The 23,820-nt window shown below is 36.8% G+C and overlaps 1 protein-coding gene across 7 annotated transcripts in view; it reads right to left on the reverse strand.

Moving 5' to 3' along the window:
• Positions 1-23,820, reverse strand: part of SPIN1 (spindlin 1) — a 57,404-nt gene that overhangs the window by 28,495 nt on the left and 5,089 nt on the right. The window contains exons 2-3 of one of the 7 annotated variants that reach the window (XR_003989328.1): positions 7,369-7,511; positions 443-445 (exon numbers count right to left, since the gene is read on the reverse strand). The exons of 5 other annotated variants lie outside the window; for them this stretch is intronic. The gene's annotated coding sequence lies outside the window, so the exon portion shown is untranslated. Of the gene's footprint in view, positions 1-442; positions 446-7,368; positions 7,512-14,225; positions 14,667-23,820 lie in introns of those variants that run through there. One more of the 7 variants, XM_030471367.1, reaches the window with a different exon arrangement.

Consider the following 23,820-nt stretch of genomic DNA (forward strand, 5'->3'; position numbering starts at 1 on the left):
AGTAATTTGATTTGAGACTTTGTTAAGATATAAAATACTTTAACTTTAATGCTTGTTTTCACACCCTAGAGCAAGTTCCCTCATATTCTAGGAATCTGAGAACATTTAGCAAGCAAGAGAAAATACAGTCAAGAATATAGCAGAACAAATACTAGGGCTGGTACTTTTCCTTCATATTCACAAGGCAAGTTCTATATCACAAATTCAACCACTTACAGGAAGGAAAGCTTCTTCAAAAACCACTGAGCTTAGTGCAGGGAAGAATGGCTACTAGCTTAGAAGAAACCGTACTACTTTCATCTTAGGTAAAATACAAATCAACTACTTTCATTTATTTGAAATAAAACACCCTCACACCCACTAGCAGAAAAATGTTGCTTCACAGAAGTTAAAAAAAAAAAGACTGTTGAAAATATCCAACACAAAAAGACATCAAAACTACCAACTCCATTTCAGTTTTGGAACCTGCTGTCCATTTTCACACAGGCTTTAAAACCAGAGGAATGCTCCTAACTAGTCACCCACTGAGTGACACAGAAGTGTACCTTATGCTTGTGCCTTACTAAATAAGGGAAGGTACAGGACATGCCTTGAGGTATAGTGAAACTGTTCTGCAGAAAAATGCATCTACATCTAACATTTGTCAATTCCTTCATGAATCACACCCATTAACTTCCAGGAGTGTTAGAGCAGTACAGAGGAATTGCTAGGAAATGACAGAGGAATATCCTGGGAAAAAATAGCAATAAGGAGACAAACTTTTAGCAATTTGCAGTTTTTAGGAAGATTGCTACTATGTTTGGAAGAACTAGCAGACATTCACAGTCAGGAATTTGTTACAATTTGTGAAACTAAAGTTAAAAATTAATTTACAGGAAATTATTAGTTTTTCCACGTCATCTCTTCCTGAAATCTACCAATGTATACACAACAGTGCTAAATTACACCAGGGCAACAAAAGTCAACTCTTAAAAAGCACTTGAAGACGTAACAGGAAGCAATTAGCTTGCTAAATACTTTACTAGAACACAACACAAAGACTGTTTTTTCTATTAAATGCAAAAATATTTTACTATGGATAAAATACATTAGTACAGAAAAGAAACTCTGAGTTCAGAGCACTGCTGCAATTATACTACCATATTAAGTCTCTCAGGCACTACAGAAGCGTACAGGAGAGATCCCATTTTTTCCTCCAGGAGAGCTATTAGTTTAGAATCAACTGTGATGTGGCATTATACTATTCTACTTTAAAAATCCATAGGCAAAACAAAAAGAGGGCACAAAACAAACAACAAAAACCCAAACCAAAAAACCCCACACCCCCAAAACCATAAACCAAAGACCCCTCCACAAAACCACAAACTATGAAAATCCCTCATAGTTAGAACCTAGCATACCCTTTTGCAGTTAAACCACTGACCTGTTATTCAAGAAGCTGTAAATACTTCATAACATCTGAATTTATTATATACTATTCTCACGCCAATTTGCAATTCATGGAAAAAATATGAAGTACTATTTAGTTTCACTGACTGTTAAGCAGCTATGTTTACAAAGATTACCAGTTAACTTTTATTTAATAGTATGTCCCCAATCATCACTACACCACAAATATGAAGTCATACCTCTAAAAAGGGAAACTAAATCCTAATCCTTTTGAAGTCATAATTCATTTGCTAGCACTTCATGAAGTGTTTCACTGTGCTCTCTGGACCTAAGGACAGAAGGCTAATGAAGCAAAAATCTCATTCAGCAGTTCAAACTGGTTTTCTAGAAACTAAGCCAATAACCGTTATTAGTTCAAAACCTCGCTGAAGATTTTCACTGAAAGCAAATGAAACTTGAGTTTTCCTAAAACTACTATTTTCAACTGAATTTACATTTCAGTTGCACACTGACAGTTCTGAAGATACTAATAAGGAGGGATAAAACCTATTTTCTGAAAATAAACTGATAAACTTTGAGAACAGCTTGACTTTTAAGTGCGATGACTTTTTCAAGTGATGAAAAAATAATCAAAATCCATAAAACTTTGGATTTTTAAATATGATGAATGAGAAAACACCATGCTTAATGCCAGCATGCAAATACAGTAAGCCTTTAATATGGAAAAATCATCTAGAAAAAAACCCCAAAACACTCACAGAATGCAAACCCTTTTATTATAAAATTTTATTACAAGTCTTGAAGAATGTAATTTTCCACATAAAAGTAGAAAACACAACATGCTTCTGACATACTCAGCAGCAATAAGCTATACTGTTACAGAAGAATAGAAATTCCTTGTTTGGATGTATATAAGATGACTTACGAAACAACCAAATTTTTAGGGTGATTCTGCCAAAAGCAGCATACACAGCCAAAGCAACCCAAGTAGCTTTTTTAAATCCAAAGCAATAGATCCAAAACATGTTACAGTAGTCTTTACAGACTGCCAGTAACTTTCGGAAGAGAAGAGCTGCAGCCTACCAGTTAGGCACGGATTTCCCTGACACCTGACAGCACAGGTCACCAGCAGCACAGCTGCAGGTTTCACTTACAGACAGGCATTCTCTTTACTTGTCATCAGCTGCAACTGCTCACCACCTCAGGTATTTTGCTTGTTTGTTTTTATAAAGCTTCCTAGATCACAGCACATTTACCAAAAAAAGAAAAAAAAAAAGGTGGAAATTATATGACTGTTTTATCCGACAGTGTTCTAATTATTGTGGAATGTTTCACAGAAGGTTAAGAGACAAAAAATGCAATTCCTATAAGTTGTCAATCATACCAGTTTTAATAAGAACAGTACAATCATACTATCAGAGTAGGGAGGAAGACAGTATTAGGACAGAAAAAAACCAAAGCTGTGTTATAAAATTGGTTTTGCAGTATGAAGGGAAAAGAAGGAAAAAACAGCATGCATAGTGACACAGCTTTCACTGAACCAGCTTAACCCTCTCCATAAACATAGATGCTTAAAAACACTAAAATGTTTTAACACGTGCTTTTAACTCCATTGAAAATAAGCATCACCACCTAAAATAATTCTCTAGCTTAACTTTCAGTTAACATTCATGCTTGTTCTTGTACCAAACTACATGCATTTCACTGCAACAACACAGCACTATGTTGTTTACTGCATTCTTCATGACCCTACTTTCCATGGACGATGTACACTAGTAGCACAAAACCACAGCTGTGATAATTAATACTAACAGTACCAAACCCCAAAAAAGCTTCATTCCCAAATAGCGTGTCTAAATTTTACCATGAACACAGAAGGAAATACTATCAGAACATTTGCTGAGGCACTGCTTTAGGGGTAAAAGCTGGGAAGGAGGCAGGGTAGTAGCATGTGTTGCTTGTAGCTCTTAGGATACCGAGATGCAAATTCAGATTGCACACCCCGAAATGTTAACTACAGGCTGGTACGTCTCAGGAGCATGTTCCTGCTTCCAGAGCTGCCAGTGACCAGGCCTGCTGGCACTACCTGGCGGGCTCCAACATTTTCACTTTGGTATGTAAAATACTTCTCTTGCATGCATCTCCCCTACTGAAACTTTGCACTGGCAGTTGTCAGTGGAGGACCAGCATGTCACAATAACGTTCTATGGAAGGAGTCATTCTGAAAAGAAATACATCAGCCAAAGAGATTCCTTGTAAAGCAGCACTTTATTTCCATAACTCAGCCCAGAACCTCTAGAATGTGTGTCAGCTGAAGTAGTACCGTGGTTTCAGCACTAACAAGTCAGATGAAGCACATATGTTTTTCAGACTTCTTAATTCTTTACTGTGCGAACAGAAAGGCTCATGCTATGTAAGTCTTCTGCAACCTCTCACCAGAGAAAATCTTAATGTTAAAATATTTCCTAAATAACAAAGGAGAATAAAAATATATGCCCAGTTTTAGTGTTACTTTTTTTTTTCCTTTCCCTAATAAAAGCCCCAAATGCTTCCCTGTGGTTTAACAATTTAGCCAAATGTCAAATTTGTTCTGAAGTATCCTACAGGCTCAACCAGCATTTTGGTTATTAAGAACTCGGGATTTTGTGTGGGTAGCAACATCTGATATCTGAAAGACTGCTGTATGTAAAATCTGAACATAAAAGATTTACAGCTGACACCACAAAGAGCAACACATTTCAACTATGAATTTGTGAGCTGAAAGACCCCAAATCGAGTATTTCTCTCCCTCCTCTATGACACTGCAGTTTTTTCTCTATTCATAGATGTGTTACTTGTCTACAATTATGCAGAAACAAGGAGCACTGGCATGCAACTGTGTGTGCATATATGCACACAAAAACCATGCGTATTTGGGTGGAAGGGGCTTTGACCAACCAGATTTAGCGAAAGATGTCCCTGCCCATCGTGGGGGCGGGTGCGGGAGGAGGCTGGGCTAGATGATCTTTAAAGATTCCTTCCTCACACAAACCACACTCTGATTCTATGATAGATACAAAAATATAAATAAAATTTTAAGTTACCTTCACACTACAATGCTATAGTGATGCAACTGCAGATTATAAAAAGATTGACAGAATCTGAAATTTGTGCAAACTATCTCTTGTTGATAGGGTGTCTATTCAAGTGACTTTTGTTGAGAATGGGACTACAAATACTTACAGTTTCTTCGAAAGAGGAAGCAACATATGGGTACACTCGAATTCTAGGGATAAGACTATGATACTTCATGATGATTTTGGAATTTAATACAGATGTTTTTAACCCTTCAGCAAACTCCTGTATTTTAAGTGTTTTAACAATACAGAATACATGAGACAGCACACTACAGTTTCTCTTTATAATTTACTAAAATCTTTTAGCATAGAAAATAGACATACTCTTTAACATAATAAAAAAAGTGGTTTGCTGAGAAGTTCTGAAGAAAAGAACTTCACATTATAGCTTAAACCAGGTAAGTTGACATAATCTAGGAATCCTAAAAAAACTGAAAACACTAGAGTAGAACATCTATCAACAGTAGTATTACATTGAAGAATTATCCCAATAGTTCAGAATTAGACTGGCAGCCTTACAAACAAAAGGTCTTTTGAAAACGTAGTTTCCTATCCTAGGCAACAGTTTGAACAAGTTTTGTTTAAACCATCTTTCAGCAAATGTCCTTGCCTTAGCTCTACTTTAGTTAGAAGCAGTATTTCAAGTCAAATGTGCATTTTATTGCTTTTTTAAATTAACTTCATTAACTTGAAGCATTTAGTATAGTTTTACAACAAACACGCAAATGTTAACTCTTAGAAACTGCATTCAAAATTCTTACACACAAATAAAAGGAATGAACAGTGAGAAAAATCCTGAAAGTATAATTTCTGACACTTCCTATTCATGTGTCATGGTTTAACCCTAGCCAGCAACTTGCGTTTTTACTTCTGAATTAGCAAAATTTAGCTTTTACTAAGACAACAGTGTAGCTTGTTCTTTAATACCCCTGTATTTTCCTCATGACATATAACATTAAAGCAGCCTGTCTCACTTAATCCAATCTAGCTTTTGAAAAAACTCTTATTTCTGCAACAGATGTAATCTGAAATAAACTTTTGACAGTGTATAATTCAGCCATTCTGTAAAGGTGACAATAAGAACTTCATTAGAATGGCACTATAAAATAGTATTTTAAACAAGCTTGCCTTTTTTTTTTTTTCATTTCAGTGAATGACCACCCTTCCCAGCATCAGAGTATTATCTTGCAAGACTAGTTTTCAGAGCTCCCACACTACAGTTCTAAATTATAATAAAAGCACAAGTAAAGAAAGCAGAAGAGCATAGGATTCTCAGCCACCATGTCAGGATGCACCTACTTCTGATATGAAAAAAAAAAAAAAAAATAAAAATCTTACAGATTAAATGCTAAAATATGTTTTTCCTCCAAAAGCTTGTTTATAAATTTCTGTCTTGTCTGCATTACCTTTATGCTTACATAAATAGTTACTGTGGGAGATGTAAAGTACAGAAATTAACTGTGTTCTCATCTGCATTAGAGCAATAGCCTGCAACATGCACACACACACAAGTATGATCTTTCACTTTCCATGGAAAAACACCAAACAGAAAAGCAAAAGCCAGAGTAATGACACTTGACACTATCATCCTGAACAATTCCTCTAAATTATAGGAAGAGCACACTACAGCCCATTCAGATGTATTTTGCTGGCATCTGCTCCTTGAAAAGCCCTGGGTTACTGGAAGAAAGATCAATTTCAGGAAATTAATTCTAAGCACCCTACAATAAAGGGTAGGGTATTCACCTTAAACATTCATGAAGTATGCTTTGCATTCTTAAACACAATCCGAAGGTGAAAAACCACCATAAACAGTGAGATTTCCCAAATATTTTCCAGCTTAACACAACAGTTGATGGATCTGACTAGTGCCACACTGACTGATTGTTAAAAGTTTATTAAGCACTGAAGGAAGCAAAATCTCTTCAGATAGTAAGAACTACTTTTTTGAAAGTTTATGTATCTAGAATGAAACACCTACTTTCTAGAAATAGACCACTGTAGCGCTTTCTCAACTGTGTTTAAATCCTACTGCAATCGAAAGATTATTTCACTGTCTGCTGAACTACGAATTACAGTGATGTCATCTCTGTAATTCGACTGACGTCAATCATCTAACTATATTCATATTTTAAGCTAGCCCTCAGCATACAGTACAAACTCCATAACCAACATGAATATGGGATTCTGGCCTCAAAAAGTGAGTCTTCACAAGTGGCATACCACATACATAGTTCCAAGGGCTTCCCCATGAAATGCATTGCATTTAGGTGTACCAAAGATTTTACTCCGTGGGCCACAAGTGGAAGTGGAGAGTAAATAATAAACTGCCCTAGATAAACTGCCAGAGATGACTCAACTAGGAGGTCAGCCATTAGCCTGGCAGAGCCTAACAGCTATCTGACAAATAGCTATCTGAGCATCTGAACAGTGAAAGCAGAGATGTATCTCAGCTACTTTTCAATTTACCTTTTTTTTTCCAATAGACTAAAGCTATTACACATAGTTAGCAGTAAATTTTGACCATAATAGCAACCAGAAATGAAGTGCCTGTTCCATAGTGCAGCCTGTATGCCCTTTATATTATTTCTTTCCCTTTCTCTCTCAGTTCCTTCCCACCAATCTTCATATGATCTTTATCTGTTTGCACAATATCATTGTTTTCATCTGCCATTGGGGTACCCCTTAGAGAAAATATCTGGCTTTCTCCCTTTGCAGCACCTTTTATGTGGATGATAGAGAACTGGTATTTGGCTTCAGGGTTACAAAGTCCTAGGCGTAGAAGTCTAGGTTTTCTTTTTACTCTTCAGTGGGGCATGAAAAAAAGCCCTTAAAACAAGCTGTCTAAAGATTCTTAGCAAACATTAGCAGAAGTTGAAGCCTGGTTCATCAGAGACCTCAAGTATCTTCTACAGTTTCCTGCACATAGAAGTTAGGAATCTTGACAATATATGTCCAATATATTGTCCAGTTCTCCAATATATGTCCAAGTACTTCAAACAATCACTGTGAGAGAAAGTTTAAAGTGCAGTTATAATAGTGAAACCCTATTCTAGAAGTCTATAGAGCTATGAGATCAATGCAATCTTCCCATAACGAGATTTATTTTCTAGCATGAAATTAACATCACAGGATCTTAATAAATAATTAAGAATAAAGAATTAAGGGTAAAATTGATCAGAAGTGCCTCAACTTTCAACAAGTAAGCCACATCTATTTTCTTGCTGACTTCAGAAAGTCAGAGGACTACTTCTAGAGAGCACCATAACTTCTTAATGTCTAGTCAACTGCTACACAGAATCAGCAGTTACTCTACTCACCCAGCAGTTACGAAATTGAAACGGTTATCTCTGCCACTTCATATCGAAAGTTCTATGAATGTTCTCAGAGGCTTCGCATTATGTCTCAGTGTCATCAAGACTTCAATGCAGCAGCAAAATGTAATTGCCAAGTAATTAAGAGTGACAATTTTGGCACCAATATTAAGTTTTATAACTAATCACTTGGGTTGTATCAGAATCACTTTATACATTCAAAATTTCCTAAATATATGTCTTCAGATTCTTTTAAGAGAGTAAGAGCTGTTAAGTGAAAGTGGGAACAAGAGTCCCCAGTAGATAAGTTTTTGATCAAGTAAATATGCTACAGAAGCTTGCTTCACAACACATTAAAACTATGAGTTTTTTCTTGATCTTATTGCAGCAAATTCTGTGCTATTAAGAACACCGTAAACAGAACCCACAATCAAATTACAGAACTGTAATGTGAACTGTTAGAGCCCAAGCTGTTGAAACTCCAAGATAACAATGTAACTAATGTTTACTTTTAGATTTCCTATTTCACAGCAATAAAAAAAAATATTCAAAAAATATGCAAACTAAATAATGCAAAGAAGCAGCGTACAATACAGCACATCCTGAAAACAATCCAAAATATTCAAAGCTTATCTAAAAATTAAAGTACAATTCAGAAATTAAACCTTGGAAATACCAAATTTAAATTCAACTTTCTTTTTTCATAAATACATTGCTTGGTAAGTAAAAAAAAGGCTTCCAAATTATTTTTATTTTTTAAAATACTTATTCTTAAGAACTCTGGGAAATTTTTCTGTTACTTTAAAGCATGTAAATCATCATGAACTTCCTGCCCTGGTAGGATCCTTGGAACTTGCCACAGTGCATTGCTATTTAGTAAGAGAGTTAACCAAATATTAAAGGCAAAGTCATGCACCTGTTACATCAGCTTCAGTCTCATCACATATGTCTGTCTTTATAAAAACACAACTCTTCTCATGTTCTTCAGAGCTCTGCTCTTCATGCATTTCACAACATGTTAAGTACATCGATAATAACTGTTTTAGAGCTGAGATAAGCCTTAATGAGTGCACAACAGAAGTGACTATTAATACTGCATAAATACATTCAAGCACTTCGATTGAGGGTACTATTTAAGAAGTCTCTGCTACTGTCGACATCTAACTTGCCTGGCTCTGCCCACATTTATTACATATCAGTGACACTTTCAGATCGGCTAGGTCTCTTTACCTGTCAATACCACTTGTCACTTAACCACAGTTTCTGAAGCTATATGCCATTCCTCAATACTGAATTAAAGCAAACCAAGCAGTCTTTCACTTCTTTCTAAACTTTGTACTGACTTACACTCTCCATTATCTTTCTCCCCAACTTCAGCCTCCAGTATTCCTTTCATTTATGTAAGTCATTTTACCATTGCTTTATAGAAAAATTCCTCCAGTTGTTTGACAATGACCAGTTCAATCTGCTGCTTTTTACATAGTTCCTCATACCAATACTCTCCTGGGATCACCACAGCATTTTTTCTGTCCTAGCCTGTCTGCAAGCTAGCTGCAGTTTATCCTTCTCTGTGGTTTCTTGTTTCCCACTGAGGGCTACTTGTTACAAACAAAACTTGTAGCCATCACCTCTGAAAAACTCTGCATCTCAGTTGATCACAAAACCATTTTTAAAAAAGCATAAAGCAGAACACAGAATACAAACAGAAGAAGTCTCACTGGTTGTCTTCAGCAGCACAACAAATGACAAACTACCAAATTACAGCTGCGATGCTACCCAGGCCACACAATACTGGATAGAAAGAAAACATATGCGGGGACTTTGGGAACTCTGCTGCCAAAGCCCAGTGGGTCTAAATATGCATGAACAAGCATTGCTCAGTGCCTATTTGTTCAGAGTTAAGGTTTTTATTAGCAGTCCACTAGGGGTCTTTTTCTTTGTAAAAAACATACTGTGTCCTTATCAAGGATATATATACTCTTTGAAAGATATATAAGCTCTTTGTACTTTTCAGTTTCACCTCTCTGATCTAAAGGTTAAACTATGGGCTCCAGAAGGGTACAGTTTCTTTCTGCAGTGAAAAAGCCCAACCCTTATTTTTCCTAATTATATTATGATGAAGACAATTAAGCAATTTTGATTTAAGTTTTATTAGAAGTTGATTCCAAAGAGCTTAAAGCATACTTCTAGAACAAGAGACATTAGTCCTAATGGCTGATCTCAGGCAGTCAACAGCAATTGAAAACAAGCCCTCCTGAATGTGAAGGTGAATCAGCTTCCAGCATAAACACAGTCATGGGCAGACTCACATAACCACAGACCCCAGCACCAGAGAATTCTTACATGGCTTCTTTAGAAGCATTTCCCAGCTACACAACCATGCCACTAATCCAAAATGCAATAAAAGGGAACAATTTTTAATACTTAACCTTACACCAATGTATTCTGACCAGCTCCTACACACTTCTATTAGAGGATGGATGTTTCTTCACCAAGTTTTAGAACCAGTGGTCCCTTTCCACCTTCCACCCAATGATCTCTCATTTACAATTAAATTCATTAGGCCATTCAAATTAGTAAAAAGCCTACAGCAGAAATTCAGTTGATCAGCTATCTCAATGAAAATCTAAAGGTGAATATGCTTTTTCACATATTGGGAGCTCTTAGTTCACACCCATTGCAGTGAAGTACTGAATCTTCATTAAAGTATCACATTTATCAGAAAACTGGTATTTGACAAGTCAAATAATTTGAAATACTCAACACTTTCAGCCAGCCAACAGCAAAATACAGGGCACATATAAGCAAGTAGACTGCAATTTCTTACTTTTTAAGAGAAAAAATGTTTTTAAAGTATTATTTAAGTTAAGCTATCCAAACTATTGCCTTTGTACTTTAAACAAGAACAGTATTTTCCCATTGTAATACATGAAACTCAACAGCTCCTACACTTCATGCCCTGACTTCACTACCCTTTCTCCCTTGATGAGTGAATATGCAACTGAAAACAGATGATTTTACTCACCATTCAGCAGCAAACTTTTAGGAAGACAGCTACTGAAAACAAGTACTGGTCAGAATGCATTTCAGGCCTGTGCATCCATGCATACATAACTGTGTACAGCAAGAGAGAGAACTACACTGATTAACTGAAGTGACCTCTTCATCTTATAGGTTTAAAAGGTGGAACAGCTCTAAACACAGAAAAAACTTTACCACTATAGCTGAATACAAAATACAGTTATCATGTTTGACACATAAGCATACATAAGCAAAGGACAGTCTTGAGAATGAGCAACACAACCAACATTTCTAGAGAAAGAACAAAGTTTTCCTCCCTCATTGTTAAAGTCAGCAAAATAATTAAGGGTATCAATTGTAGACCTACAGGAAATCCATTCCTGTTCCATGTACGCAGGGACAAGTTTCCCTTTTACAGAAGGCAATCACATATAATTGTTCTTTCTGACCTGCTTACTATTCGTCACTTTGTTCAAACAGTATAGGTATGCAAGTATATGATTATTAACCACCCAACAGTTTCTTCCCTGTTTTCTGCAGCTAAATAAGTTTTCAGACAAGGAATGGTTCTCATTTACAGTTTCCTTACTTCCAATAGTATCTTCTATCACAATTAAGAGATGACTTCCTACTTTACATGGTATGCAACCTGTGACAACAAAACTGCTGGTATTAAAAATGCTTCAAACATTGTCAATATTCTTTTAGGGGCCAAATATTCCACCTGAGAATAATACACTGAACACTTGGCCCAATTTTTCAGCAGCTCGGCATCTCTCTCTCATGCTGTTTTTAATAGCATCTAAGTATTGCGAAATCCACTTCTACCTTCTTTTCAAATACAGCTGTATCTAGAAGGCGTTCTGAAGCACGAGTATTCGTCGTGGTAACTAGTTCCACCAGCAATGCCTGGCACCATTGATTTAAGGCGGGGGGGGGGAATTATTGTAATTCAGCCTTAGACATGTGAGTTGTACCTCGCTACAAAATAGTCATACATAATGCTGAGCCATGTTAGTCCTCTAAAACAAAAGCTAACTTTTCTAGGTTTTAATGTCCATGCTGAAAGGTTCTCCAAATCACCCATTTCAACACCCAACTTAGACAATCATATACTTTTAAACTCTCCATTTACATTAAATTTAAAATCTGTGCACCTGTAAAGTTGGCTGGAACCAAGATCCACTCCTGAGGTCCCCTACTAACCCAGTATAACACTTGCGCAGGAAAAAAGGGAAGAGTGCGATTTAATGTGATCTTGATTACATGAGAAGTATTACAAAGGGATGCTTTTCTGCATTAACAGAGCTGGGGACTGAGCTTACGCCTCTGCTGCATTAGCAAGATTTGGTTGAGAAGAAACCTTTTGGCCTTCTCTTCCCTTAATTCCCCAGGGGACTGGCAATTTAATTACAACTTCACTGACAAGTTGGTGAATTTTATTTCTTCTGTTACAAGCATTAACACTACTAATACATAGGCAGTCCAGTGACCTAATAACCATAATCCTAGCCCTCAAAGCAAGATGAGTATCGCACCATACAACTCTCTTCATGTAGCTTATGAAAAACATTCGGAGAATGGGAAAGAACAGCTTTTCCAGTTACTTCCGAATTGTTCTGTCTGCTGAAGGCTTCAAAGACACATAATAAATGCTTTCCCCTCTGCCTGCAACATGTATAGTAAACCAGCACCTTAGAGAAGCAGGTCTCAAATAAAAGGTCCTCAAAATAATAATCTATTTTAACTTGGTTCCTTGATGGTATGTTACATTGACTATAGCTAAGGCACATGATTTAACAAGTCTTGTGTTTACTATTCCTCTTTGCTTTCCATTCTTGTTTTTAAAGTATGCGGCCTAAAAATTCTTCTCTCAGATTTCGTTAGCATGCTTCCATTTTCACTAATGGAATCCGAATGAAAACTAATCCAAGAACATGCTAAGAATGGTTTATCAGAACTTCACAGGAGACCATGTAACCCATTACACCTTCAAGAATCTTCTACAGCTGAAGAAACTAACCTTCCTAACAAAAAATACCCCTCAGTGTGCACTTACAATTTTTTTCTTATACTTACAGCTCCTGTAAGTAGGTTAAATTTAGTGTTTGTTGTTGGGTTTTTTTTCATCTGAAGGCTAGCTGATTGACACAGAGGAAAAAAAAAAAAAAATCTCCGTTCTTGATACAATTCCCTTACAATACTTGATTGTATTTAAGAAAAACATTTCTAAGATACTACATATTTTCTCTCTCAAAATTCACAAAAGATCTTGTAACCAATTACAGGTTCTTATGGAGAAAAAAATACTGCAATTTATTTTTTTTTTTCTTTTAAACCACAAGTAATGACAAGTTTCCACACAGGCAATCCGGCATACAAACACCTGGAAACATTACAAGTGTCTGTAACTCAATACCTGCATCATGTACACAGACAAAGAAGATTAACCCAATGAACTTCAACAGCAAGAACTTCTCCATTTTGCCCTCACAAGCTTTTAATGGCAGTGATTGACTGGACATCTCTCAACCCCCAGGTCACAATGAAATGTGGCTTATTAGTTCTAATGAGCAAAACAATCACAGATGTGGGACAATTCACTATAGGTTTTTTAAAATCTGTTTCCTAAACAGTAGTAAAAGATTGGCAGTTACTTCAAGCTAACGTAAGCTCAACAGAAAGTAAGGGATCGCTATAAATAACTGCAGACAAATTTGCACCATTCCAACCCATTTAGTGACTGATGCTGTTTAAACTGTTCAGAGAAGAACTCCAAACAAACTGGAGACTCATCCTTTGCCATGACAGAAAGGGAAAAGAAGTAATTAGAAATATCCTTCAGCAAGATCTGTGAATATTTAATTGACAAAAAAACATTCTAGCATGGCTCCACAACAATCTTTTGACTTGCAACCATATTTATATATATCAGGAATTGGAGTTACTGAAGTGAAAGTAACACAAAAAACACTTCTATATTTAGTTTTGTGTTGGGTATAACCAGCAAATTAATACAGTTCCCTGAACTTCAGGAACTTGCATAGCATGTAGCCTCTGCCACACCCGCATATACATGATACACTGAGTGATTTTTGCAATAGCTCTGGAAGTGCAGATATATAACACTGTCTCCTCCTCCCCCTCTACTACCAAATAAGCTAGACAGAGACGAGCTAATTTTTTCCATTTGCAGAATTAAAAAAAAAAAAAAAAATGGACAAAGAAGAACAAAGAGGATGACTAACTTTGCTTTTATAAGAAGAGAGGTGTACTTTTATTATACTTTATTTTTCGTTTTTCACTTTTCATATAAAAGTCAGCAAGAAGTTTCATTAGTGGATACACTGTGCAGACCAATTCTGTTGTGTATGAATTAGCTCACCTCTGTCCAGAGGTTTTTAAAGTTCTCCACCTTCCCTTGATGAACAGACAGGTGTGCCTGCAAGAGATGATCATCTCAGCTGGTCCAGCTCAACAGTTCACAGACCAAGGATTCTCCCATTGCTTGGGACTTTGAATCAACTGGAAACAGTTTGGGAAACTCTGATCAAAGCCTTCTTCATTATGTTTAGTAATGTGAAGCTCTGTATGTTCCTGGAGTTCTTCAGAGAAAGAAGAAAGGCCAGAAAATGCCTATAACCCACAGCTAAAGGAATCATACATCAGCGGTTACGGAATTTACCTCCAAAGAGCACTAATCTTTAAACTTCCAGTCATACAGGCTGATTAGAACTAAGTGACAGTGACACCACTACATGTTCACTAAACTAGACAAGCTATGAATACATCAGCTGATGGTTACAATTAACTATAGGCATAGGATTTTGCCTGAAAGGGAAGACAGCTAGTCATCACCACACACAAGCAAAAAAACCCAACTACTGACAGATCAAAGTAACAAAATAATCAAAAGAATAACAAAATTTCTGAGGTAAGAGTGGTTGGGAATGGGTATGATAAACACATGACATATCCAGAATGCATAAGGAAAAAAAATGTTATTTTCAATTACAGGTTTGAAGTTTAGTCTCACATTAAATAAATTCAGCTTTCTGAAATTCCCTCCAGGTTTCAAGGGGAAAGGACAACAAAAGAATACATAAAAATCCCAGAAAACAAAAGAAAGTTAAGTTCTGCAAAGATTTATTCCAGAAAGCCTTGCAGGTTTGGTCTGCTTTTAGGGCTTATCAACAGTAATGCTAGGTATTAAGCATCTGTCTAAAATTTAACTGATTCAGATGTAATAGTCTCTTATTTCATCTGCCTCCCACCTTCACAATGTCACAACCACATTCAATAATTAGCTGGCTGAAGGACTCGCTGACTTTTTGCCATTATGCTTGCCCTTTGAATAATTCCTTCTTTCCTACGCTAGTCCAAAAAATACATTCTGTCATGGTTTAAGCCCAGCCATTAACTTAGAACCACGCAGCCACTCACTCACTCTCCACCTTTTTCCCTTCCCCCAGCTCCCAGAGGGATGGGGAGGAGAACAGAAAGAATGTAAACCCCATGGGTTGAGATAAGAACAGTCCAGTAACTAAGGTATAATACAAAACCACTACTGCTACCACCAATAATAATAATAATAATAAAGGAAATAACAAGGGGAGAAAATATTAAACTAAAAGGGGAAAAGGAAAAGAAAAAGAAAACAGTAAAACACGACTGATGCACAATACAATTGCTCACCACCTGCTGACCGATACCAAGCCCAAACTGAGCAGCGATCTGGGCCTTCCAGGTAACTCCCCCCAGTTTATATACTGGGCATGATGTGCTGTGGTATGGAATATCCCTTTGGCCAGTTTGGGTCAGGTGTCCTGTCTCTGCTTCCTCCCGGCTTCTTATGTCCCTCCTCACTGGCAGAGCATGAGAGACTGAAAAGTCCTTGATCAGGGTAAACATTACTTAGCAACAACTAAAAACATCAGTGTGTTACCGGTGTTGTTCTCAGGTGGAAGTTGAAAACACAGCACTGCACCAGCTACTAAGAAGGAGAAAAATAACTGTTATAGAAGGAGAAAAATAACTGTTACAGCTGAACCCAGGACATATACCAAAAATTGAACACAATAAAAAAAATTGGACCTAAAATTTCATATTAAAAACACACACAATGGCTGTTCTAATGAATAGGAATCAAGCTGAAGAAGGACTAAGAGAATTGACTAATGCTAAATGAGCTTGCAGCAGCTTCGTTAAAAAAACCCAATGTACTTGTCAATATAAAAGTCTAAGTTCAACATTAATTCATGTACAGGTTTTTAAATAAAAAACAGTTTATAGTCTATTTCCTTTCCAACAGCTGAGAAGAACAAGTGACACATTTATGTATACACAAGCCTTCCAGTCATTCTTTGGCACATAAAAACTGATGGGGGGAGAGGGGGAAGGGGGGAGAAATAAAAAGAAAAAATATTCCCATTACTGCAATATTATGCACACCTTTAGTACCAGAACAATAGACACACATGCATAGAGCATTTTTAAAGAGTTATTTTAGAGCTCTAATCTACTTCTTTCCTTGAGCAACTGTTCTGCAACAGAACCAAAATAAACAGCTGTGAGTTTAGCTAAGCAGCTTTAAAAACAGTGGTAAGGTTTATCACTTACTTAGTAATATTAGGATATGATTTATTTTCTTTTCACCATATTGCTACAATTTTTCCTGTGGCTTTATACAATACACAAGGACTCTGAAGCACAATGACTTTTTAAAGCATCCACATAATTCCTCTCACAGGACAATGCAAAACTACTCATTGACTAAACCTTGTGTATGTTCCTATTTACCAATTAACCATTTAATAGATGTACACCCCTCCATGCTTTATACAAAATTTGAATAGATCTAGTACTTATTCAAAGCCAGAGGAACTTTCCTGCATCCCTTCATCAACCCTTTCACTCACTCATAATTTTACTGTCTACTGCAAATTGCCTTGCAGCTAACTACAGGGCACTGACATGCACAGACACCAGGGTAACAAGTTGTCACAGGTGGGTGTAATTGCCTTAAGCTGCATACTTTTGCACCATGGCAAATATGAAGCAGCTTAGCTTCTCCTTATTGATTGGTAGCCATCATCCTTTTCCCCTGAATCCAAAAGACATGCACAAAAATAAGCACTGCCCAGGATACAACTGCAGCACCTGCAACAATTCCATGGTAACGGCAAATACAGTTTAGCTTTTATAATGCAACTATTTTGTCCTTAGTCATGCTCTTACAGAACGAGCTGACCCAAATAATGTATTATAATTGTAAGCAAGTTTACTCAGTTTGGTTTGGTAACAGTTACAAAGACAGGTCTCTGGAAACTAGAGGGAAATGTCCATTTGAAAAAGTAAGACATTTCTCTGTTCTCTACTTACATGTCTCCTCATAGGGGATACTTAGGTCACCAGGCTTTGTTTGAAGAGTAAGCTTAATTATTTTTGTGCTGTTCTGAAAAACAGTGTTTCAAAGTAAAAAGAATCACCCAAACATTCTGGAAGAACAAGCCCAGGGCAAACGTACCCAACCTTGCTCTTAGAAAGTAAGGGAGAGGTAAGTTAGAGCACTTAGGTGAGTCTGTTAGGTTAATTAATTGTGGCAAATCAATCTCTTGAGTTCATATCTCTTTAGGAGGCTGGCTGATCTTCCTAAGGGACATTTTAAATGTACGAGAGCCAGTTCTCAACAATCCAGACTAGTAACTCTGCTATACAGACACCGCTTCCAACATTAAGGGAATGTAAGTCTTCTATCCCATTTTCAAAGACATGGGGAAAGGAAAAAAGAGCTACCGTTTGAAAGATCACTTTCAAGCTTTTTAGCTCACCAGCAGTCTGTGGAGCATAAGGAACTAATTATTCTTGGATATGTGTTCCAAGACCTTAGAGCCTAGCACACTGAGAAGATGCCACTACAACAATAAATTCAAAATAAGCAGAATTAAAATATTTTCCTAAGCCAAGCTTAAGAATGTGACATCAGTTCTGCAAGCCCAAATATTTTGCTGACATAATTGAAACATTTTTTCCCTCTCTAATGCAGGTTTCTAAAACTTTATTAATGAAGGCCCAGACTGAAGAATGTATTTTGTCTCCTGCATTCAGAGAGTTCATGCTTTAATAACCATTGATTCTTAAGGTTTGCACTGAATTTCTGCAGCTGTTTCATAATTTATTCATAACATAACCATTATTTGTCTTCAGGATGAGCAGTGGCAGGCCACCAATTTGGTGGAGAGGGCCAGAAGACACCAAAAACATTGTGAGGGGAAAGTCAACCAAGTAATTATACATCAATACTTTAGACTTGTGCTACAGCAAAACTAGTTTTGAAGGCAGACAAAACCACATGAGAATTACTAATTCTTATTAGGACAACCTATTACAGCAAAAAAAGTAAAAATCTAATTGTTATGAACCTCCATCTAAGTAGCCAATAAGGATATTGACAAATAAGTAGCAATTTAGCACTTAAAAAAGCTGGGCCACAAAATACTTTGAGGAACCAGGTTAGAAATAGTCATTTATGTTAGCTCTACATACAACTAAAAATACAACCAGGTGTACTATGAGCCCATTTATTCACGGTTTTGAGATATGTATGTCTAAAACTTCCCCCATAAGCAATACCACCATAACTACAATCAAAACAGTGTTTAATGAATTAGAGGTATTAACTGGAGTCTCTGCTGGACACAACTACTACTGCCTCTACTCTGCTAAAAATGTAGGTCTCTTAAATCAGCTGGGAGTAGGGGAGGAACTAGAGCGAAGTTACTGGTTAAACTAAGGCCTCCTCTAGTAACAAAAAAAGGACATTTGCTAGGAATTACTGCAGTGACAGAGTAAACACTAACATTTTTCAAACTAAAGCACGATCACACAGAGACCCTAAGCTCATACTCAAAGCACAGAAATATTTCTCCCTATGCACCTGATTTGAAGAAAAGGTTAAATTAGACAATTTAAATCAGTAGTAATTTTCATCCTACCTTTGCAATGATCAGGAAAAAAAAAAAGAATACTTGGAAAAAGGACTCTGGAAAAATTATCCCTTGCCTTTAATCTGCATCTTGAAAAAGCTGAGCAACCAGTCATGAATGGAATTACTTATTCTCTTCACCTTCGGCCATTTTAACTTAGATTAAAGCAGTCCTCATACAAATGCATTCGAGTAACTGTTCACACTGGAAATGTAAATGACTTAAGTGAAAGCATTCACTGTTAAGAATGGTAAGTCTCTTGTCATGGCTACTAACGCATACTGTGATCTTCGTTTTTCCAGAACTGCAGTATATCCACTCACTGTCTACAATGTTAATACGAATCTCAACCTAAACAGATTATCAGCTTTAAATGGTGAATAGCTCTATAGATGTCAAAGTTGTAATATGCAGTAAGCATATAACATAAGCATATAACAGCAAGCCACTGAAAACAAAATTCGGCATTGTATTACAAGGTCTAGCTACAGCTAACTGCAGTTTTTGATAAATTCGCATGGTCAGTGAAAGAACAGTACTTTAAAACAAAAAATGTTACTTATAAAAGAGTAATATAGCTGTTTACAAAAGATACCAGATTTGTAATATTAATAAAAACTGCAGTCAACACTGGATTCACCAACAAGGACAATGACAATTTATTAAACTGCTAATCATACTTCTTTCTATATGAGAACCATCAGCATTGTGACCTTACATGATGTTTTCTTTGCATATTTGCAGGCCTTTCAGATTTTTCATTGAAAACACAACACATCCTGCATTAAGGGGGGGGAACAGAGGGGTGCAGGACAACAGGGAGAGAAAAATCAAGCTGTGAAACTAGTGACTACCCCTAAAAGCAGCAGAGACCTTGGAATGGAACAGCCCAATGCTGATATTGCCGGTGCTTTTTAAACATACTCATGAAATTAATCAGAAGATCTTGAAGAACTTAAGATGATGAACTGTTCCAAGTTATTTTAAAATTTACGTACTGGACTGTGGAAAAAATGTACTTTAAGAGTACACCTGCATGAGTATGAGTGTATGACAACTTTTGCTCAGAAACAGTTGCCTTAAGACACTGAATTACTCTTGTTCAGTAGTAGCAGAACGGTGACAAAATAGTGCCAAGAAGGGAGTCAAGACTGAGGACCACCTTGGAATCTCGTTTCCTACCATACCAGCAAACATGTCTTCCTTTCTTAGACTTTGATAATACGCTCTGATCAAAAACCCTGCTTTGAAATCACTGTGCACACATCATGAATGGAAATTAAGTGAGAAAATAAATTAATTTAGATAGGATTTCAGTGAGAACCTAACAGCAACAGGTAGAAGTAGACTTCTCTCTTTTTAGCTTCATAATGTAATTTTCTCTTCAGAAAGCTTTATATCTGACCTGAATTAGATTCACTAACACACATTCAATTGTATTTCCGGAGATTTTGTATCAATCTACTTATTGGTAATATGAACAACAACCCCACAAAAAAACCTTACATCCCTTTTTTGTTATTTGCAGAGAGAGCTAAACTGTCCCGTTGAAACAAGCTTGAGCCTACTCAACTGAGAAACAGAGAAAGGGAGAAACAGCAATTCAAAAAGCCAAAAAATGAGGCATCTTCCAGTGAAAACAGGATCTCAGAAGGCAGGATATACTTACCCATAAAAGCAGGTGAGGCTTTCTAGAAGTCTGTCCTACAGAAGAGCACACACAAGAACAGACAACCAAATCTCTGCCTTTCAAACTGACTCCTGCCTAGTATTTAACCTTGTGCCACACCCACTCAGACATAAAGCTTCCTAGAAATGTGATTAGAGGCCTAAATATGACTGAAAACTAGGAAGTTTATTCACAGCAATGTCTTACACCCTCCCAACTTTTTCTCTTTCAATTAATTTTATACATATGTGGAAAACAAAAAGCCTACCTCAAATGAATCGCTATAAATTCCGTTCTTCAATCATCTAGCCTAAAATTATCTGTAATACAGTACTTCCTTCACAGCTAGATCCTCACAAGGTCACAACAAGAAATTACCATTTTAAAATGTACTTTTCATCCATTATTAATACAGCCACATGTTCCTAGTGATAGGAAATTACATAAATTTGTTTCACCTCTCTCCACACAAGCCACAGGTATAACTGAGGGTAGGAGTGGATCTCCCCCTCAACTTAAACAGCACATGAGCCAGAAGACAGCCTTTCTGTCTTATGGCTGGCACCTAACGATAAAGCGTGCTTTTTTTGACACAATGGTGGTACAGAAGATGGAGAGATGTAATTCACCTGGAGTGTACTCCTGCAGTCTAGGGACTAAAAGAGATTTCTCTCCTTATTCACTCCTAGAGAATCCTCCTTCTTCTGCCTATTGCAGTAGAGAGAAATGACGCTGAGTACAGGCACTGTGAACGCTCCTTCTCCCTACCAACGAGATGTCAACCATATGAGTATCCAACAATCTGTTTTTTCCAAGTATATAAAACACCTGCATGTTCCTTAACCCTAAAAACACTTAACAGATTTCTATGAAGTCCTATGAAGGGCAAAATTTACTGTAGCTATTTTTTTAATATATTGTCAAAGCATGGATTTTGTCCTGTCATAGCTCACAAAACTGCAGTTCCACTGATGGGAAAACAACCATTAATGAATTTGCGAGTCATCTTTCACCATTAAGACAAACAACTTCTGAAAGAGATTAATGAAGAAAGAAGCAGTTATACCTACTTAATAAAGCTCTCTGCAACTGGAAGGTTTTGAGAAGGAAGTAGTAAATTAATTTCTAACATATTTTCTCCGATTCTGCTTTCAGTTTGATGTTCAAATCATTGCCTAAGACACACGTGGTTATGAAACAGGACAGGCAAGCAATTGTCCAGAATCATACAGACATAGCCAACTGTTTTCCAAATATAATTGTATGAGTTACACGATCTACATCCTCCAAGTATTTTTTTTCTTAGTTTTTTCATTCCTAGAAAATTTAATGACTTCTAATCTGCAGATGCTTTTACAGTCCAAGTTGAAGGCCAGAGATAAGTTAGACGTGTAGAAGAACAGACACAATATTTGCCAGTATATGATAGGTACTTAACCTTTGCATGCTGGAAGCATAAGGACTGTACTACATTTTAGCAGACATTATGTTTGCCAAAGCATTTGGAAAAGGTTATCAAAAAAATTCTAAACAAATGTCACCAAGGAACTATTCTAGGACACGCCGCCTTCTATGCTACTCAGCTCACAACACTTAAATCTACAAAGCTGAAGTGTTCTGTATTTAAAAATCTCAACAGCGAACACAAGATTATACAATGGACTCAAGCTACCTTTGTTATGTGTACTAGGCAAGTATGTTCCCTTCTGTGCAGGGACACAAAGAATTAAGACAATGAGTTTTGCAACAGAGTAATTATTTGATTTCAATAAATAGCAGGCCAGAAGTCTGATATCTACTAAATCTTTTAGTTCTTGCCCATTTAAGGTACGGGATTAGGATCTATCAAAGTTCATATTTACATTTAAATTGGATTAATAAAAGTTCGCAAAAAATGTTCCTGGAAGGGGCTGAAATTTAAGTCTAGATAGCTGAAATTCTGCAGACCTCAGCACGATGGCACAGACCAGCTAGAACAACTTCCTAAGCTTCAGAACAAGTCAAAAAAACAGTACTGGAAAGAAGTCAAGCTTATTGCTTCTTCATTTTTTTATGACTGGCCACGTCTGGCTAGAGCAGCATCAGCCTAAGAAGCATCATTAGTGGTAAATTAAAGGTAATGTTACACTTCACAACCAAGTAAGTATAGTAATCTTAAAACAGGTTGAACACACAAGCACTCCCGGTATTCATTAATTGTTCTGGTCTAACAGGAACCTAGAAGAGGAACGAAAGCAACACAATGAATACGGGGGGGGGGGTGGGGGGTGGGGGGGAAGCCTCTGAGGTACACATTCAGAAGGAACTGTTACCTTAACAGGCTACTCCCAATGTTATGGTTACTTTACCAAGATTGAGTGAGATCTCAGGATTCAAGCTGAGCACTATTAGAAGGGAGATTACTAGCTACAACAAATCAGAGCATAGGACCTGTGTCCAGCTGGGCCAGAAGTGGTGAAGTGGAAGCAATGAGTTCAAAGACAGCAAGTGGACTCAAGAGTTGGTCACCATGATAAAAATGTTCTCCCTATGCAAAGCCACTGTAAGGCAGCAACATAAGAACAACTGGAAAACTGATGGAAAATACAATAAAAGAATAACTAAAATTATACAATTCCATTTTGTTCAACCTACCATATGGAAATGAAGCTCTGAAGTTCAGCAGTCATTCTGTGTAAGTTAAATATTTACAAATCATAGAAATCCACAGAACTGCTCTTGAAACAAGAACCTACTCTCCCCAGTACCTGTAGGTCCAGACTTTCAATACCATACTGGAACATTCAACAATAACGTATTAAAAATAAACAAATAAAATAAACAAAAGAAAACCCATCTCAAAACAACAAACCACGCAAACAAAAAAATGCCAAACCAAAGGGTAATCAGCCCTATGAGGTTTATAACATTTACAGTCTTATCAAAAAGACTACAAAAATCTAGTTGTAAGTGCTTACAGTATACTGTTGGTAACTCTGCCAGCAGATCTCAAACAAAACAAAAAAAAAAAAAAAAAAAAAATCATCAGAAGATATTTCAACTCCTCAACCACCTTGGAGTAACTGCAAAGGCTAGCAGCCACCACAGGTAATGACAACAATTTCTACATAGCTCAGCATTTTGTGGAACCATTTCAATAAAGTTTCCAAATAAGCAAGTCAAACAAGACTTCATATGGCATAGATTTATGGTGGTTTCACGGCATACACTACAGGAAAGAAACATACAAAGATAGCCTGGATTTCCAAAACCATTCTCAACAACCTGACAGCCAAATCAATTCACTTCCTGAATTCTGTATGACATCAGCAAATTCACTTTTACGC

The sequence above is a fragment of the Strigops habroptila genome, chromosome Z, assembly GCF_004027225.2.
Source record: "Strigops habroptila isolate Jane chromosome Z, bStrHab1.2.pri, whole genome shotgun sequence".
In the NCBI taxonomy this organism is placed as follows: domain Eukaryota; kingdom Metazoa; phylum Chordata; class Aves; order Psittaciformes; family Psittacidae; genus Strigops; species Strigops habroptila.